This window comes from Nelumbo nucifera, chromosome 2 (assembly GCF_055504915.1).
Source record: "Nelumbo nucifera cultivar China Antique chromosome 2, China Antique-T2T, whole genome shotgun sequence".
Classification (NCBI taxonomy): domain Eukaryota; kingdom Viridiplantae; phylum Streptophyta; class Magnoliopsida; order Proteales; family Nelumbonaceae; genus Nelumbo; species Nelumbo nucifera.
Window position 1 is genome coordinate 37,712,095 of NC_142650.1, and position 13,558 is coordinate 37,725,652.

At 36.9% G+C, this 13,558-nt stretch overlaps 1 pseudogene; it reads left to right on the plus strand.

Moving 5' to 3' along the window:
* The first annotated feature begins 1,634 nt into the window (after window positions 1-1,634).
* On the plus strand, window positions 1,635-2,652 carry LOC104599358 (pathogenesis-related protein 1 pseudogene; annotated as a pseudogene).
* Window positions 2,653-13,558: the final 10,906 nt, after the last annotated feature.

Consider the following 13,558-nt stretch of genomic DNA (forward strand, 5'->3'; position numbering starts at 1 on the left):
AATCACTGAAAATAAGTATAAACATAACAAGAAAATCTATAATTGGAGAACTTTTCAATGTAGAAATAGAGTAACAGATGTTCCAATTCAGAAGCAATTCACAATATAGAATGCTAACTTAGTCATTAAACGTTAAATAACTTGCTTTCTGTTTAGTTGCTTTCCATGCTGTCAATCTTCTGACTCTAATCTTAATAAGACCCATAAAATGGGATGAATCGTGAATGCTTTCTTCAGCCCCTTGATACCCACATTTTGCCTGCAGTGTACTGTGTATTGGGTCATGAGTTTCTTTAGATTCAATGGCCAAAGGATGACAACTCCTTCACGTGTAAGCTAGTTCCCTCTGAAAGTCTGAATCACTTCCCATGTGAAGAAAAAAAAATCCAAAATATGCCTTGGTAGCCAACCATCTACAATCTAGATCATAGCTTGCTTTTGGACCCCAAATCCTTCTAAATGCCAAGCTTTTTTTTGGGTAGGTTTCTAAATTCCATGTTTTGATCTTTAAAATATATGGCGTTTTCATTTGCTTCCGTCATCATTAATTAGATTCAAGTTGGCAACAACAAACTCCCTAAGGTGAAGATACCAGAAATTAAAAAAAAAAAAACATATATTAGTTAAATAATTATAATTAATTAACATTATAATGAGTTTATTGTACCAAAACTTTAGAGTTTGTGATGAATGAATTACAAGTGGGTGGTGATTCTAACATGGGAGCATGTGATTTACTTGCTATAAAATATCAGTGTATGTGAGTATATGGCCATGTGTTTGATAACGCTAAATTCGGAAGCTAACTGCAACTCTGCAACCATTTCATGTTTGTAACCTTGGATTCTAAATCCTTATTTACTTCAATCTTGATGGGGTTCCACTTTATGCTACTGAGGCCAGCTTCACCTGAACTTTAAGTCCATGGACCTGATTCGATTTTAATTCCATTGGTCTATCGAAGGACGTCCAGATTGAGCTGCACTGCCTCAAAGTTCTCAACCCAGTTCAAGTTTTGGTTTGATCTTTTCTGACCAAATCGATTCAGCCTGGAATTTAAATGGGCTTGGATTTTTGGTCTTTGGACTGGGCTTAGACCCAAGAATTTGAGATTTTCTTTTCCGAGCTGGGTTCGGGTCTAATCCTCACAGTCCAAACCTAATTCGATTATAAACATATATACATAGATACATACATACATATACAATGTGAATTGGGCTCAGATTAGAAAGACTGAATTTAACCTCAAGCTCCGGCATTAAACCTTAATTTTAGGGTTGGGCCTGAATTGACCATGAACCAGGCCCAACCCGCCCGACTTTCATCCCTACCCATTACCCGATCAACACCCAAAGTTGCACTACGTGGAGTATGCAATTAAAAGCTCACGGTTATTTGATCAATCCCCATAAATGAAGTCAAGATTCTCTCTAACTTGCATTATTTTCTAATAAATTTATGCAAATCATCTCATTCATCAGTTGGGCAAATGATTGGGAGTCGTTTTGGAAGTTGAGTCAAACCGACCCTTTCTCTTATTCTTTAATCTGTCATCCACCTCGACTCCTGAGCTGATCATGTGAAACGATTCCAATTTTAATAAACAAACACATTAACTCTTCTACATAACTGATCAGTTTATAAACATCACAACGCAACTCCATCTATTCCCACAGCGCTAGCATATAATCTTATTCTCTCGATCGATCTACAAGATTAATTAGTCAAGCTCAAACATCCATGGAGATCAAACAGTTACAGTCATGCAGCAGGCTCTTAGGAACCTTCCTTGTGCTTTCCTTCTCCCTTGCAGCACTGGCATCAGCGGATTCGACGACCCTCGAGGCCTCAATGACAGCTCGGTCGTCTCGGCGTGCATTGATAAGCACTCCAGCAGACGTAGTTCAGCAGTTTCTGATGCCCCATAACAGGGAACGTACCAAGCTGGGACTCCCGCCTCTGCAATGGAGTGAGAAGCTTGCTAGCTATGCTAGCTGGTGGGCGAACCAGAGGAAGGGAGACTGTGCTCTCATCCATTCCAACACCAACTACGGGGAGAACATCTTCTGGGGCAGTGGGAAGGATTGGAAACCTGCTGATGCTGTTGATGAATGGGCCGCTGAGAAACAATACTACGACTACAAGATGAATACATGTGTTCAGCACCAGGACTGTTTGCACTACACACAGATCATCTGGAGGCAGAGCTTGTATGTTGGTTGTGCTAGGGTGACTTGTGCGAGTGGAGACACATTCATCACTTGTAATTATGATCCGCATGGCAATGTTATAGGCCAGAAGCCCTTCTAATAGCCTCTGTGGGTGCCTTTGATGGTGGGAGTGAAAGTGGTGATTGGTGCAAGCCACCCTTCTTGATCCTACTGAAAATTGAGGTAATTGACAGACAGAGGTAGACAGCGAGCATCTGGTGAGCAAAGATGGATCTTAGTGTTAGTGGGTCTCTGTTTTCTTTTGCAGATCGGCTTTCTTCATTGTAGCAATCCATTCATTCACTGGTGGCCCCAGTATATATAGTATGCATACGTGTATAGAGTCTGTAGTTAAATTTCATTCTTGAGCTTTGATTTATTGTTATGTATTAACTATTAAGAGGTTGGAGAAGACTTACTTACCCATATTGATATGATCTTATTTTTATTAACCAAACATATGGGATTATTATACATAAATTAAAATTCAAATCAGCTTGCTTTAATACTACTAGTTTTGAATCAAATATATAAAAGCAAAAGGCACGTTGTACGTTCTCAGGATCTACTCCTTACACAGGGCGCCTCACGCGCCTCATACGCATATCCTACCATGCATTTAGGAACATCTCCCCTATTTATAAATTATTATTCGGGGGAGATATTCCCAATGCATGGTGGATGTGCATGTGAGGCGTCACACACCCCTGTCTGAGCAACAGATCCTGTTGCCTCCCCCACTTGCTCCCTACTCGGATTTGGTCATCACAAGACCGTATTCACACCGTGGGCACAGTCCCTTGCAATCATACGTTGAAAATATCTCCCCCATGAAAATAAACATATAACTACAGAGATATTTCTAATGAACGGGTGTAAAAGACTGTGAAGACAGTGTAAGAATGATTTTTTGACGACTGAATCCTAACTCTCTTGCTCCCCTTTCCTCATTGGACTTGAATCTACTACCCACAAGTTATTTTCACATCTCTACCCATAGGACATTAGAGTTACACATTAGAAATATCGTGGTGTTCACTAGGTATAGATGTGAAAACATTTTGTGAGTAACAGATCCGGAGATCGCCAGTTCGTTATTTTAAATATTTCCTCCGCAGAGCTAAACCAGATTTATTCTTTTTGAGTGAAACTAGATGTAATGAAAGTAACTCTTACAAAATCTTAAGCACTCTATATGATTATAAATACTTTTATGTGGCATCTGAGGGTCAATCAGGAGGACTATGGTTAGGTTGGAAACGACATATTACTCTTTCTATTAACTAAGGCAACTCAAATTATGTTCATGCTTCAATCTCAAATTGCCCACCTCACTTCAACTAGGAGATGCTTGGAGTTTATGGGAGTTCTACTAAGGAACTTAGATGCTCTGTTTGGAACCATTTACAAGAGCTTAGCGGGTCTATCCACAATCCCTGGTTCGTAATTGGAGATCTAAATGCCAAAGCCCATGAAGGTGAAAATTTTGGAGGGGCAGAGAGCTCATAGAAATCAAATGCAACTCTTTAAAGATTTTATTCATACCTGTGGACTAATTGATATTGGTTTCCATGGCCCTCCCTTTACCTGGTCAAATGGCCGTGATAGTTCAGACTTGATAATGGAAAGGTTGGACCATGCATTATGTTGCTTCCAATGGTTGGAAAAATACCCAAATTCCTATGTGCAACATTGGACATCAACCAGAAGTGATCATCTGCTAATTGTTCTATACACAAGTTCAAATAGGACCAATTACATGAGCAGCCCAAGATTTGAAGCAATCTGGACTTGGGAACCCGGTTTTAATAGCGAAGTTGATTCAGCTTGGAAGCAAGAGAGGGGTTCCTTCTTACAAAAGTGTATGGCTTGTAAAATCTACATAACAAAATGGGGGAGGCAAATTCTAGGCAACTTTCGCCAACGAATCCATGACATTGAAGAGAAAGTTACGGGCAATTCAAAATAGAAGTGTTGATGCTCCTACAAAGATGAAAGAGTTGTCTTTGAGAGCTGAACTTAACCACTTGTTAGAAGCAGAGGAATTGTATTGGAAGCAAAGATCCCGGGTCACCTAGCTCCGAGAAGGGGAAAGAAATACTTCTTTTTTTTCACATCTCTGCCTCCAATAGGAGAAGAAATAGCATTCAATGGCTACAAAATAGTACATGGTCATGGACAATAGATAGAGAGGAAATTGCTGCCACTGTGAAGGAGTTCTATGAGCATCTCTACAATCTTCCCACCCAACTCTCCCGCATATTGGAGATGATGTCATACCTAGTACGATAAGTAGTGAAGACAATGAATCTTTGTGCAAGGTACCCTCCTTTGAGGAAGTTAAGGATGCACTTTTCAGTATTGGACCTCTTAAGGCCTTGGGGTCGGATGGATTATTACCAGCTATTTTCTTTCAAAGGAGTTGGAATGAGATAGGTAGTGATCTTGTGAAGTTTGTTCAACAAATTTTCATCACTCCAGAGACTGTTACAGAAGCCAATGTCACTCTTATTGTCCTGATCCCGAAGAAAGATAGCCTCCAAACAGTGAAGGATTTGTGTCCCATCAGACTCACTAATGTAATTTACAAAGTGGTGGTCAAGATTATAGTTAATCGTTTAAAGCAATACTTGGACACAATGTTAACCCCTTACCAAAGTGCCTTCACGCCAAGACGTCAAATTTATGATAATAGAATTATTGCTTCAGATGTGGTTCACACTCTCAGTCATATGCAAGGGAAGCATGGGGGATTCATTTTAAAGCTTGACCTAGCCAAAGCCTATGACAAGATCGAGTTGTCTTTCCTGGAGTGGTGTTTGAAGAGAAGAGGCTTCTCTGCCCATTTCTGTAAGCTAATTATGTGTTGTATTGCTTCATCAAGTTTTAGCATTTTACTAAATGGTGAAAAGAGTGAGAGGTTTACCCCAGAGAGCTGTCCCCTCTCCCCGTACCTCTTCATTTTATGTACTAATGTTTTGTCGAGAATGCTTGATAAACAACTTCAGGTGGGGGATCTTCATGGAATTAAATTTGGAAGAAGCAATATCAAGATCAATCACCTGCTATTTGCTAATGGCCTTCTCATCTTTGGACGTAGTAGCCCTTAGAGCTAAACAAAGTTAAAGAGACGCTTGAGAAATACTGCAGTTGGTCTGGAGAGGAGGTCAATTTTGAGAAGTCCTCAATCCACTTTAGTAAAAATGTTCACTGCCGTGAAAGAGAGATGTTGGCAGATCAGATTGGTGTGGCACACATGCAATGCAACGAGAAAGGTAGAGTCCTAGCATTTTCTTATTGACAAAATAAGTGCAAAATTAAAAGGGTGGAAGATTCGTTGCTTCTCACACGTGGGAAGAGAAATCATGATTAAATCAACACTCTTTGCAATTCCCAATTTTTTCATGGCAATCCATAAGGTATCGCATGCTACTTTGGAGAAAATCACCAAAATGATTTGTGACTTCTCTTGGGGCTTTGATCAAAATAGGAATCATGTCTACCTGAAAGCATGGAGTGAATTTACACAAGCTAAATGCATTGGGGGGTTGGGCTTTAAAAGGCTGGAGATTACAAACAAATGTTTGCTAATGAAACTTGGATAGCGATTCCATAAGGAAATAGAAAGTCTAGGGAGTAAGGTCCTATGAGCAAAATATCTATCACAAGGATCCTTCTGAGGCACAAAGAATAGTCCAAGCAAATCAATTATTTGGAACACTCTTCTTAGATGTCGACCTCTGCTGTTGAAAGCAGTTAGGATTTTAATCAACTCAGGGTGGGATACTCATGTCCTTTTGGACCCTTGGACTTTTCCCCCATTGAATTGTGGCCACATGGTGAACAATGTTGAGGCTGAAAGTTTAAAGGTTGCTGAGCTTATCAATTCTCTTACTGGCACATGGCGTTTCAACCTTGCTGAAAAATGAAGTTATACATTCATTTCTTCAAACTCCATTATCACAAGGTCATGAGCTCATCTCGGATAGACTGGTTTGGACTTGTACGCCTTCTGGGATTACAACTTTGGCTTATAAGCTTATATCCTCAGAGGATCCAGACACTTCTTCCCAAACCGAAGCCTTCCCTGAGGTAAGCTGGAAAGTATTTTGGAAGTACAAGAAGCTCCCACCCCGGGTTCATGTTTTTTTGTGGTGTTGTATTAAGAACACCTTACCTCTTGGGGCAACCCTTGCAAAGTACTGTCAGGGAGTAAAATCGACTTGTTGTGTGTGTATGGAGGCTAATGAAATAATGTGACATAGATTCTTTCACTGCTCTGCCATGAGAGCAGTTTGGTTTGGTCTCCAAGTCCAGTTGATTGATGTTAATTCCCAGCATGAAGTCAATGATTGGTTAGCAACTTGGTGGACTGCAAACAACAATCACCCACTTCCAGGGGTTGAAAATTTTCTTTTGGGGTCTTTGGTATTATGGTATGCCTGGAAAGCTCACAATAAAATGGTGTTTGAGGGTAAAAAGTTTAACCCCACTTTAGTCTTACAAGAAGCTATCACACACTATGAAGAAATCTGGAACTTACAGTGCATGGACCAAGAAGGGTCCCCTTCTCTGGCCATGTCCCACCCAAGGTCATGGCTCCCCCCCTCCCCCCAATGTATTAAAAGTGAATGTTGATGGAGACATGGGTCCGCTTTACTCTGGTATTGGAATTATTATCAGAGACTTAGGAGGAAATTTTTACATGGCTAGAGCCATGAACATTGAACGTAGTACCTCAGAACAGATCGGAGCTCTAGCTTTCTTTGAGGGCATCAAGCTAGCCATTGAATTACAGATCTCTTCAATTGCCCTAGAAGGAGATGCGCAAAAGATAGTCTCTCTCTACTATTGAACCCCTCCTTAGTGGTTCCTTGGCGCATTCACCACTTGATAGCCGAGTGCAGAAGTCTCTTGCGAATGTTCTGTCTTTTTTTCTATCTCATTTGTCTATTGTACGGTTCTACCCCACCTGATTTTCTACTACCAATACTATTGAAAGATGTAATGAGATGATTCAACCTAGGGCTTTTCAAAAATAAAATAATTCCTAATATTAAATGCATTTCAGAGGAAAATTTTTGGACCAATGCTACATTTGGAAGTTAATGCATGTAACAGATTTTAATCAAAGGGAAAAAGAAGACGATAAATAATAGTTGTTTGGTGTTAAGGATATATCTCAGCTCAGCAGATGAGGATAAACCTCGAAGAGAAAAGAGTCCTTGCTAGGCATTAAAATCTCTTCACCCAAGTCTTAATTCTATCATCTATGTCGTCTGTAATTGTGTCGTGTATGACAAATCCTTTTCCTTTTTCTGTACTCCATTTAAATTAATACAGAATGGGCAGGAATTATCATGCCTGAAACATTATGAACGGTGCAATATCATAATAATAATCACTCCACTATTTACACATCATCGCTACCGCTATGACAAATTAATCATCCAGTATACCAACTGGTAGCCCCTTGTTTTTAATGCCTAAGCTACCCCTCAGTTGGAACTTTTATTGTTTTTAATGTCTAACAATTTGTCTCTTCCTTCCAAAGTAATTTATCAACTGAGGAGAAGGGAACGACTTTCCTAAGTAAGTTGCCCAAAAACTTACTTCGAGGAAAGTTGCTTTACCTAAATAATCCCGCGTTTTCATATACCCATAATAAAAATAACAGTTTCGTGCTCTTTTACCTTTAGTCAATGTTCAACTTATACCTCACTTCGTTATCTCTTCCCTTTTAAGATTGTAAATGGATCTGATTTAGTAAAATCTAAATTTGACTCAACTATTTGATTTGAATTTGAATACCAACGGATTTGGATTGGATTCAGATTTAATTCAATTTCACTTTAATTTTTAAAAACACAAAAAGAAAATTTCAATTTTTTCGACATCCAATTAGATATGAAGACCTTAGAATTGAATTCAAATCTTAATGTATTTGGATCGGATTGTGATTTAATCCAATTCTACTTTAATTTTTTTAAAATATATACAAAAGTTAAAAAGTTTTTTTTATCAATGATTTGCTTTTTATTTCCTTAAAGTGCCCTTTTGAATCTGTTAATACCCCACTTTGTTATTTCTTTTCTCTTAAGCTGGAAATGGGTTTGACTTGGATCATATTTAGCAAAATCTGAATTTGATTCGATTATTGGATTTGATTTGAATTGGATTCATATTTAATCTGACTCTACTTCAATTTTTTTAAAATACAACAAAATTAGAAAGTTAGTTAATTATTTTTCAGCTTTCTGAAATCCAATTGGATTTGAAGATATAAAATTCAAATTCGAATCCTAACAGACTCAGATTGGATTTCCATTTAATCCAATTTTTCTTTATTTTTTTAGAGTGCACGAAAATTTAAAAGTTAATTTAAATCCTGATGGACTTGGGTCATATTCGGATTTAATTCAACTCTGCTTTAGTTTTTAAAACACAAAAAAATGTTAATTACTTTTCAACTTTTATATGTAATAAATTAATGCAAATATAACATATTGAATTTATTATATATATAAATTCATATATCTATCTACTATATAAATTCATATATAATATAATATATACAAATATATTTTTTTATTAGTTTAAACTTAACTATATAAATTTTAATTAGATTGGATGGAGTTGAATCCAAATCTCATTCAATTACATAAAGACATCATTCGAATCCATGATAATTGAAATGGATGTAGGATCAGGCTATGCATTTGAATCCAATTAGATTTGAAGACTTCAGATTCGAATTCGATTTATATTGGATTCAAATTTAATCCGACCCCACTTCAACTTTTTAAAATATGAAAAATTAAAAAGTTAACTACTTTTCAACTTTGCAAAATCCAATTGGATTTAAAGAACCTGGAATTCGAATTTAAATTAGAATTTACCTAAGTTATGGACTTTAACAATCCTCACATTGGGATTGATTATTGGTTCAATGTTTAATAATCAATCTACTTTCTAAATATGAGAATCTTTTTCGCATTTTCTTTTGATGAAGAAAATAAATTTGTTTAATTTTTTTACATGACAAACTAGTCAAGCCCAGAATGCATAAAATATCAATATATTTTTAATGTTATATACACATGCAAAACATGTGCTCTTCTGCTAGTATTAATAAAAAACATGAGAAAATTGGTCATTTTTTCCCCTCGAAATTTTGAGTAAACGAACAGGGCCTAACAAACCTTGTTAACTACTTTCATATGGTACAAAAGCCAGTTTGATACATACATTTGTCTTTCCTCTTTACTTTCATATTGTTTCCCTTTAAGTGTCATGTTGAGAATCAATTTTTTAAAGACTATAAAATCCTTTCAAAATAGACTTGTTCATGGGCTGGGTAGCCTGACAGCCTGGCTCGCCATTTTTTGGGCTTGGACAAGACTCCAGGCCCACGGTTTCAAGCTTGGGCTTTAAATACTAGTCCCAATTATTTTTCAGGCCAGGTTCATGCTTTCTCAAATAAGCCTAGCCCGATACTATTACATATAATAAAAACATACATTAATTGTATATAATAAATTTGTAATATATATATATATATATATATTAAATTATTATCAAATGCTAATTTACTATAAAGAAAATACAATATTATTTTATTAAATTACATCATAAATAGGGCATTTTATGTGTAGAATAGGGCTTCGGGCTTTATATAAGAGCCGGGCTCAAACTTGGGTGTAGTCATTTTCTGATGATAAAGAGGCAAAGCCCAGCCGAGCCGGTAAACAGAGTTCAAATCAGCCCCCCACAATGTCCCACAGCACATCGCCGCCGTGTATTGAAAACATCTTCCGATGATAAACTAAGAATGATGATGTCATCATTGGGAGGTGTTCCCAATACACGGCGAAGATGTGCTGTAGGACATTGTGGGGGGCTGATTCGGTCTCCCATGAACAGGTCTATTTCAAAATAGGTGATGAAAAACACATGCAAGGAGATAATGCAAGTAGAGCAAAACAAAATAATCAAGTAGCAAGATACAACGAGTCTACTTAAGGCAATGGTTATGTCAAGAACAAAGAGCAAAGACGAGTAGAATAATTACAGAGCTAAGGCAACCTTATAACTTTTAAGTTTACTTAAGTTATTCTACATGATCTATCTTCCATCTATTTTTATAGATGGAGACGACCAACACTTTTCTTCAAAAGGAAGCCCATATTAATTATTAAATGCTCAAATATTCTCTTACATTCTGTCAACAATTTTCAAGGTGTTTTTAATACCAATGCAATACTTTTAAGCGAAGGAAGTCTAGTTTCATTGCTATCTCTTTTTTTTTTTTTTTAAGCCAAAACAAGGTTGCTATCTCAATCTCCGTGTTAACTAATTTATTAATGTAGTTATAACTCCTTCTAAGCTAAGTCTATTAAACAAGTTTAACAAATACTGACTCTTTTTTTTTTTTTAACCTTATGGTATAAAATGAAAATGCTGGTACTAACCACAAATTTGACCACCCCTTTCGATCTAGTGTCTCATTTTATTGAAGTGTTTTTGTTGACGCAACCAGAAGATTACAAAACATATTATTGAGGCTTCTTAATAGACTGAAAAAGGTGAAGCTTTCAATTCTTTGATGAAAATTGAGTCCTAAGAGGCTAAGATGGTCACGAGCAATGGGAATGCATAACACCAAATCAACATAGGAAGTTTCCTTAAGGCTGTATTTGGTTTGAAAGAAAGGTAGGGAAACCTATACAAACCTTTTACAGGTTTTCCTACTTTTCCCTTTCCTTACCTTTTCTTTCAAAACAAACACAGCCTAAGAGGCAACTAGATGACTACAATATATGGTTTTTAACCTTACAGACCAAATAACCACACAAAACAATTTTCCAAAGAAAATATGTAAGTTTTATTAACAATAATGACCTTAAACCCTTACATTCACAAGCAAGAGGGGGGCATGAGGGCATCACTCTTAGCATAACTTGGGCTACCCAGGAATTAGGATGGGCTTGGGCCTATGTTTCAAGCCTAGGCTGTGGGCCAAGTTCTGGTCGGGCCTGGTTGGAAGTTGGAACCACTATCTTTTCTATATATTATTACTTGAATACTAATCCTAGGTCTCTTAAGTTGTCCACGCCGGCATATATATGACCATCCATCATTTCATTTCAAGACGCCACACCTCTCCAACAATAAATCACCGTTTTCTCCTCTGTTCCGCCATGAGGCCGGTGTGGTTCGGTTCTGTTTTGGGTTTAAAAAAGATGGACTCTGGGCAAGTCAGGGATTTAGGAGTGTGGTTGTCTATGCTCTGAAAAAATAGTGAAAAATTCATATTAATAGAGCTTAGGCCCAGTACACTGAACTTGCCAATCCCGAGGAAACTGAACATTCAAAGATTGTGGGTCCGGTCTCAAATCTGCCCACCTCTTCGGCATCCCAAATTAAAATTAATTTTGACGGAGCATCCAGTGATTTTCAATCAGGCATGGGTATTGTCTTTCGCAATCATAAAGGAGAATTTTGCTTGGGCCGGGCTGTTAATGAATGTACCCCGTAATCACCCAAAAGTTGTAGAAACTATGGCAGTTAGGGAGGGTTTAATGCTGGCCATTGAAGAAGGAATCAGATCAATCTGGATTGAGGGAGATGCTCAGCAAATTGTTAAGTTCCTGTTGGACGATTCTCTAGAGGTCCCTTGGAGGCTGCATCACGTTTTGGCCGATTGCAGGAATTTGTCGCTTGAGTTGATCAGTACCATATCTCCTTCATTCATCATATAGGCAATTCTGTAGCTCACTGTATGGCGAAACATACTTGTATTATTTCTAAGCCAAGTACCTGGTCTGTATATCCACCTTTTCTTTTACCTGTACTGTTGAAAGATTTAACTCAATGAAATTGCCTTCGGATTTCTCAAAATCGCTTTCCTCCATTCTGATTCCTCCTCCCGTACACCCTATTAATTGAGACATTGAATTAAAGCTGGAAATTTCTTCTTTAGATTGGCGCTACAGTTCACAAGTGAAATGCTTGGAAGGGCACAACAATCCTTCGTGGAATGGGTGAAGATAAAACTCTCTCCAAGTCTCCATTAGAACTATTAATGGGTTCAGTCTATCTCATAAAACCCAATCGATCAAACTGATTATGTCGGTTCTGTTTTCGTGGTTTTTTCTCAATTAATAATTAAGTTAGGATTAGTATAAATATTTCAAACGGATTAAGACCTGAATTCATATAGTTTGTAATATACAAGTTCTTGATCTTCTTCTAATTTTTGTTATATTTTATGTTTCACAAGGTAAATTTCATAAATAAAACACAATATAAAAATAGCTAGAACTAGATATAATACCTGTCTGTTGCCATGGAAAAACCCAATACTCAATATGATAACATAAGGCATTAAAGATATTTCATTACATAAGTGACTATAGGGTAGGGCTGTAAGGGGGATCAGTTAAATCTACATCTGCATCCAATTATTAAATCTTGGATCTAAATCGAATATATTGGATTTCAGATCGATTCATCTATTTTATTGTGTTTAAAGTGACAAAAACTTAAACCAAAGTATTAAAAAATTAATTATTTTTAAATTAGGCTAATTTAAGTAAATGAAGTATATATATTACTAATTATATATGTATATAATTTTTATTCAAATTAAATTTATTGTAATTTTTTTCAATTTTAATTTATTATTTCATATATAAATAATTGTATCCATCAAAATTCATATGAAAATAAAATTTTAATATTTTTTTACTTTATTGTTTATCTTATTTATTCATTTTAAATTTTCTTAAAAAATCATGTCAGATGACGGCCATATTGGGCCCGTGCTTTGGGCCATGTTGGACTTCCCTCTTGGAAGATTTGTGCCAGGTAGGTGTGGCCCACTAAAGCCCATGTGCCAGCATGGCATGACCCACTACAATATCAACAACCCACAGAAGTAGATCGTGCCATCGCAACACGATTACACGACCCACATTGCACTTCTAATCGGTTGTGCCTGCTCCTGTATCGAGTCTGACTCCAATCTCACATATTTGAGAAGTGGGATTGTTCACTTATTACAACAGCCAATCTTATTATGTAAAGGATAAGGCTAACACTGATGTACTACAACAGGTTCAGATTAAACTGTTAAAGTGATGGGAACTACAAGAGATATATTTCGGTCAAGAAGGAGAAATGGTCTTTATTTTCTTAGGATTGATGGCTGTTTTCGAAAGTTGAAAGCTACTGTTGCAAAAATAAAAAGAATAAAAAACCTAAACAGGAAAATAACATATAACAAAAGGCCAGACCCTGTGAGTAGCTAAATTCTGGCCACCCAGTAGAAGTACAGGAGCACGACA